Raw genomic sequence first — 7,369 nt, 5'->3', positions numbered from 1 at the left:
AGTGTTACTAAAAATGTAATTACGGATAAAAGAACATAGCCTTCAACTATAGGGTGAGAAGGTGCAGATGGACAACCTGAGTGGTGCTTGAATATCCACTAATTACTTAAGAAAACTTAGAGGGAGAACTCTAAGGCACTAGGCAGATCCTTTTTGGACAATTAATCTAAATCTTCTTGAAGAACTACTGAGACTCCTACAAAGCTCATGTGACCCACCTGGACAATTGTTCCTTCCTCCCACCTCCAAATACAGACAGAGACTAAGTTAATAGGAAAAAAAGAAGGGAAAGCAGTCGCCCAGTTGGGTTCTCTGGTGGCATGGCGTTGTTTGACATCTGTCAGAGAGGGAAGTCAAGTAGCTGAATTGTTTTAGGTGCTAGGGATCTTTCAAGCTATGGGACCAGCTCTTGGGTTTGACAAAGAGTGTGCCAGATCATAGCTGGAAGAATTTGGGACATATTCTGACAGGGTGGGCCTGGGAAGATCACAAGTTCCCAGTCATCCCTGGCAGTGTCTGAGATGACTTATGGACTCGTCATTCCATGTCCCATCTCAGCCAAAGCAGGACAGACTTCAGGGTGCTCATAATGGGGAATGATGAAGGAAGGGAAGTCAAAGAATAGGGAAGCGAGGTGGGGAGGGTGATAAAACGAAAGGCTGACCCACAAGACTGACCTGGAAGGCCGGTGAAGAGAGAGGGAGAGTTACTCCATGAGAGGAGGCTGCCAAGAGAAGAAGCTGTGAATGGAGAAGAATTCACAGACGTGGCATTAAAAAGCAGATGTCCCAGGACTGTGCCCTGATTGCACACAAATAATCAGCAGACAGCAGGATGGAAAATTCCAGGGAACTAGATCAACTTTCAGTTCGTAACAGCCTGTGAGACTTTCTGTTAGGGAACCTGGCTACGCTGGGCCTCTTAGAGAAAGTGCACCGAGTACGGAGAGACGTTGGAAAGCTGCTAGGGCAAGAGATGTCCACTAGGTTACTGTTCTACTGAGCTGTGCAGCTATTGTCCGTATTTCTAAAGTAGGCAAGTGAGAGAGAGAGACAGAGAGAGAGAGAGAGACAGAGACAGACAGAGACAGAGAGAGACAGAGACAGAGAGAGAGACAGAGACAGAGAGACAGAGAGAGGGAGAAACAGAGAGAAAGACAGAGAGACAGAGAGAGACAGTGAGAGAAGGAAGAAAAGGAAGAAGGAAGGAAAGAAGGAAGGGAGGGAGGGAGGGGAAGAAGGAGGGAGGGAAGGAAGGAGGAAAGAAGGAACATAGGGAAGAATGGAGAAAGGATGGAAGGAGAAAACTGTCTGTATATTCTAGACGTTTTATCCTGAGGCCCTTTTCCATGTTCACCTTAGAAAAGAGTGAGTAGCAGCCAGATGAGGAATTTCTGAGCTTTCTCTGGATTTTGGTTCATTATTTTTTTGAAATTTGAACACCCTAGTCCTTAAAGTTTGGTTGTAGAGATTTTATTGGCAAAAGCCTCTTACCTGTGGAAGGGCTGTGCTGAGGAGGCAGGACCAGCCTTCTGTGCAGCTTCAAGGCTGAGTCATAAATTTAGAACTACAAGAGACTTTATTTAACCCATTTAAACCTCTCCATTAACAAATGAGGAAACTGAGGCTCGGGGTGAAGTCACTTGCTTCACAGGTCACAGTGGATAGAGCGCTGGGCCTGGAGTCATGAAGACCTGAGTTCAAATTTAACCTCAGACACTTACTAGCCAGACTAAGAGAGTGGACTCTCCAGCCTTGGGAGTTTCAGAGGTCAGGAGAGTGAGCCCTAGTGGGTTCTAATCTGTACTGGAGTTAGTAAGTAGACAGCATAGCACTGATGTCCCAAGGAGCCAGAAGTCGTCTTTGGGGTGTCCTCTAGGACCACTGCCCAGTGGAAGGAATCATCTTGCAGTCATACATCTAGATACTAACTTGGTGGGACCAATGTTACACAGGAACTGAGTGGAGTTATGAGCTCACTCCCTTCCCCACCCTCCCCTGTGACAGTCACTCAGGCAACAAACATTTATTAAGCATCTATGCACCAGGCTCTGTGCTAAACTAAGAGCTGGGAAATAAAAAAAGGGCAAAAGACAATGCCTGCCCTCAAGGGCAAGCAAACAGTACAAACAAGCTACATAAGGGATAAATAGGAAATAATCAGGAGAGAGAAGGCACTAGACTTAAGAGGAGGTGGGAAAGGCTTCCTGTAGAAGATGGGCTTGTAGTTGATGGGACTTGAAGGAAACCAGGGAAGCTGTTATTGCCATAGGTGGCACAGGGGAGATGATACTCTCAAGGTGTTGGTGAAAATGTTTGTTTGTTCTTACTATTTCTTTGAAGCAAATATCCCTTTGCAAAAGTATGGTGAGGAGACTAGAAATCCATCCGAGGCCAGTCATCTTCCTCAAGAGTTCATAGGCCCAGTCAATCCCCACATCTCCCAGTAAGAAGAGGATGAACAAGAGAGTAAAGAGGGTTCCCCCAAAAGAGCAGCTTATGGAGAATACAAGGAAAAAGCTGAAATACCAAAAACCCAAGAGAGAAAGCACGAGTAAAACCTACAAGTGTATAGACTAATGCAAAAGATCATACAGATGGAAGAATGAGTAAAACCTCAAAAGGAAACCAAAGAACATGGAATAAATATTATGACATGAAGGAAAATGAATCAACATTATCCATCGAAAAGAAGAATCCTATGGAATTCCTGGAGATTATAGAACAATGACAAGAACTTCCAGAATAGTTCAGAAAAGGAATAAAACTCTTAAAGTAAGAAATGAGGAATGAATTCAGGACAGAAATCTGAGCTCTCAATAAAGTATAATTAAAAAAATAAACAGATAGCAGAGTAAGAAAACTTGAATACAAAATGAGGACTCTCTCCAAAGAAGAAGTTGAGAGACATGATTCAGAGACACAGACACAGAGAGTCAAAGCCAAAGAGAGATAGAAAACATGACAGATTAAAAAAGCAGAAACAGAAAAATGGTAGAAACGTTGGCAAAAGAGAAAAGACAAGTCAACTAAAAGTACACATGAATTCTATGTAAGCGTCATTGGTATCTCAGAAGAGCATGACAAATCAAAAACCCAACCTGAAAAGACCTTAATCTAAAAGGGCCAGGGTTTGCCATTGCATCCTGGGCCATCTCCAGTCATCTCTGTCTCTCTGTGTCTCTGTCTCTTTCTCTTTCTCTGTCTCTGTCTCTCTGTCTCTCTCTGTCTCTGTCTCTCTGTCTCTCTCTCTGTCTCTCTCTCTCTCTGTCTCTCTCTGTGTCTCTTTCTCTTTCTCTGTCTCTCTGTCTCTCTCTGTCTCTGTCTCTCTCTCTCTGTCTCTCTGTCTCTCTCTCTGTGTCTCTGTCTCTTTCTCTTTCTCTGTCTCTGTCTCTGTCTCTCTCTCTCTCCCTCTCTCTCCAGATGAATAATCTGGTCACTGGATCATCTGGCTCTGGAGGAGAAAGTGAGGCTGGTGATCTTGCCCAGCCCTCCCTCTCTCAAATCAAAGTCAACTGCAAGCCATGTCATCATCTCCCTGATGCTATGGTCCCCTTCAAAAACAAAGGGCAAATACAACATAGTAAATATTTAATAAATGCCATTTCATTCATTCATTTAAAAAAAAGTTTTGCTGTTGTGTTTTGCTTTTACATTATAAATATTTAAAAATTACCCCACCCTTTGAGAGATCTCTTGTTAAAAAAAAGTTTAAAAATGAAGTAAAATTAATAACACCGTGGCTTCATCTGGAATTGCCTGCAAACATTCCACATCTGTATCATCCCTCCTCCATACTTCTCTAAGAAAATTGAGAGAAATCTATTTACTCTCCCTCCCACTCTCCCCTCCCCCATCCCACTGGAAAAAAAAAACAAATTCTTTGTACATGACCTAGATATAAGAGGTTACTTCATAAACAAGTTAGAAAAACATGGAAAAAATTACCATTCAGATCTATGGATAGGAGAAAGTTCATGACCAAACTAGGCAAAGGGAGGATCATGGGAGATAGAATGGATAATTTTGATTACATAAAATTAAACAAATTTAATAAAGCTAAGATTTAAAGGTAGAAAATTGGGGAAAAAACTTGTAGCAAGTTTCTCTAATAAAAGGTCTCATTTCCCAGATATATAAGGAAGTGATTAAGTTTATAAAAATAAGAGCCATTCTCCAAATGATAAGTGCTCAAAAGATAAGAACAAGTAGTTCTCAAGAAAAAAAATAATTGAGGGTTGCTTTTACTGGTTAGCTCAGTGTGAGATAAAAACTCAGACTTGCTTTAATTTAGATATTTTAGAATTATTAATGATTTGGAGTAATATTCCCTGCCCACTTCATTCTTTCTAAAAGAAGTTTCTTGGTATTCTGCATGAGCCCACTGTTCTTTATCTCTGGGCTATGATAGGAGTGGAGTAAATGAATGAAAAACTTTAGCACTTACTATGTGTTTTGTGATAAGTGTTAGGAAAAAGTTACAAAAAGAATGATAGTTCTTATCTTCAAGGACCTCATATTCTAAAAGTAGAGATAATAAATATATGTATTTCTATATACACATATATACATGCAAATATGTAAATATAACTCCTTCTTTGTTAAGCATACATGCATGCATGTATAAGAAATGGGTGCTTTAGTTTGAGGGAGGGGTGTTGTAGTTTGAGAAGTCATAGAGATGGGGTACGTGGAACCATTTTTGTTGTTGTTGTTCAGTTGTTTCAGTCATGTCTGTCTCTTGGTGACCCTATTTAGAGTTTTCTTAACAAAGATATTGGAGTGGTTTGCTATTTGCTTCTCCAACTCATTTTACAAATGAGGAAAATGAGGCAAACAGGGTTCAATGATTTGCCCAGGGTCACACAGCTAGTAAGTGTCTGAGGTCAGATTTGACCTGAGGAAGATGAGTATTCTTGACTGCAGGCCTCCTGTTCTATCCATTGTTCCACCTAGCTGCCCTACATGGAACCACAGGGCCATTAATTGACTCATCCTTTTCAAGAATGATAATTTTGATTTTATTATTGTTCCAAAGTTAAGGATGAAAAGGGGAGTGAGATGTTAACATAGTCACATGAGCAGTAAAAGGGTATGAAGATAACTGGAGTGTAGGGTCTGGGGTAGGTGTGGAGAGTTCACACCACTCAGGAGCCCAGAACCTCAGGGTAAGAGCTGGAATGTTGGATGGAAGAGACTAGAACTAGGAGGTATGGGATACAGATGACTAGAGTCACATGATGGGTCTGGGTCTGTAACAGATGTGGGAAACTCTCAACCAGGACCCTATAACCCCCGGGGTGGGCCTTGTAGTGCTAGGTCAACAATGGAAGCTGGAGCCAGGAGGCGTGACATGAAGGTGGCTGGAGAAAAACTGGATTAGCATACCACATTTAAATATCAGGCAGTGCTTTGAAGCATAGGACTGGAGGGAAAAGCAAAAATGGCAGAAAAGTTAAATGTAAGGAACTCTATGCTGGCTGGATGAAGCTTTGGGTCTGGCTCACAAAAGAGAAGTATGATTCTTCAGTGTCATCCTTGATCCTTCCCTCTCCTTCACCTCCTACATCTATCAGTCACCACATTTTGTTGATTCTACCTCACATCAATTGCCATGGACCTCCATTCAAATGGCTCCTACCTTAGTTCAGTCCTTCAAGACCTCTCTCCTGCATAACTTCAACAACCTCCTAATTAGTCTTCCCACTTTAAATCTGTCCTCCATGTTGTCCAAAACCAGAGAGGTCTGATCATTTATGGCAACTCCTCACATCCACCCCAACCCTCCTCAAAAATCTTCAGTGGTTCCCGATTTCCTCTTGGATAAAAACCAAATTTCTCAGTCTGGTATTTAGCTCCTTCTATAACCTGGCTTCCACCATCCTTTCTAGACTTATATTACTGTACTGCTCTGCCACACTCACTCTACGTTCAAGCCAAATTGACCTCCAAGCTTTTCTCTGACTCAACGCTCCCCTTCTGTTAAGACAGGCTGTGCCCCATTTCATGCAACACCCTCTCTCCCCACCTCCGTCCTTTCACATCTTGAGTTTTTTTCAAATCTCAGCTTTGGGGCCACTTCCTATGAGAAGCTTTTCCTGATCCTCTCCTTGCTATTTCTCTCTCCCTCCTCAAATTATCCTCTACTGGAACCATTAAAAGGGAGTAGAGTGTGGGAATTCATGATTGGGAAGTGATGGTGATATTAACAAGGAAAATAATGTCAATAAAGAATTCCTTCTGCATATTGTTGTTTTCTCTCTAGTACAATGTGAACATCTTTTGTCCTCGTATTCCTTGTAATTATCATAATACGTAGTTCACAAAAAATTCTTGGTTAATAACAGCAACAACAATAATAATACTTTGAGTATTAATGGAGAACTTTAAAGTTAACATACATAAATAATTTATTAAATTGTTAATTAAAGGTAATATAAATATTATGTTTAATATAATATTGATATAAATATAATATTGATATAAATAATATAAGGGTAATATAAATAAAAATAATAAATAAAATAATTAAGTTCTATATATAAAGATCTTTAAAGTTTGTAAAATGTTTTATAAATATTACCTCACTTGAATCTCACAACGAACCTAGGAGGAAGGTGCTGGCTAAGTGACTTGCACAGGATCACACAGTTAGTGTCTGAGGTTAAATCTGGACTCAAATCTTCCTGAATCCAAGTCTGGTGCTCTGTCCACTGCACTACGTAGCTGATTATAATATGGTGGAAAAGTCATTGGCTCTCCAGTCCAAGGACTTACGTTCATATCCGGCCTCTTGCACTACCTGTGTTATTTTAGGCAATTCATTTAATTTCCATTAGCCTTGGTTTCCTCATCTGTAAAATGGGGAGTTTGGACCAAATGCCCTCAGAGGTCTCTTCTAGCTCTGGATCCATGGTCCTATGGTCCAATAACATATTTGGGGAATTGAATTAAGTTGAAGTGTGTCTCCTGACACCTAAGCCCCGCATGATGTAATTCTGCCTCTCTTAGACTGGGATGAACAAAAGAGGGTGAATCAAAGATGGCTCCCACGCATTCTGGGGAGGTGGCATTTGGATGCAAACAAAGGGGAAAGATCCTTTGTGATGAGCTCTTCCCCCAGGCTCCCTATCATAAGGGCTTAAACAGCGCAGATCCTTGTTGGAAACATCTCTCATGGGGCTTTCTTTTGGGTTTTTTTTTTTTTTGGTCAGTTTTCTCTCACAGTTTACACACATGGGAAGGAAACACACAGGTGGAAAATTTGGTGATGACACCTTTCCTCTCCTCCTTACTTGATTGACCAGGCATATCTGCCGACCTCCATAGCCAGATTCCAAATTGGTAGCAGAGACATACCCCAGCCTAAA

At 41.1% G+C, this 7,369-nt stretch overlaps 1 long non-coding RNA gene across 1 annotated transcript in view; it reads right to left on the bottom strand.

The window, feature by feature from the left end:
- Positions 1-1,147, bottom strand: part of LOC138165482 (uncharacterized) — a 23,254-nt gene extending 22,107 nt beyond the window's left edge. Inside the window, exon 1 of the long non-coding RNA XR_011169368.1 lies at positions 678-1,147. This is a non-coding gene — a long non-coding RNA (uncharacterized lncRNA). The remainder of the gene's footprint in view (positions 1-677) is intronic.
- Between the last annotated feature and the right edge of the window lie 6,222 nt (positions 1,148-7,369).

This window comes from Petaurus breviceps, unplaced genomic scaffold (genome assembly GCF_028583685.1).
Source record: "Petaurus breviceps papuanus isolate PSGF00001 unplaced genomic scaffold, PetGlider_PUasm1.0 209, whole genome shotgun sequence".
NCBI lineage: Eukaryota > Metazoa > Chordata > Mammalia > Diprotodontia > Petauridae > Petaurus > Petaurus breviceps.
This window is presented reverse-complemented; position numbering and strand designations above follow the sequence as displayed.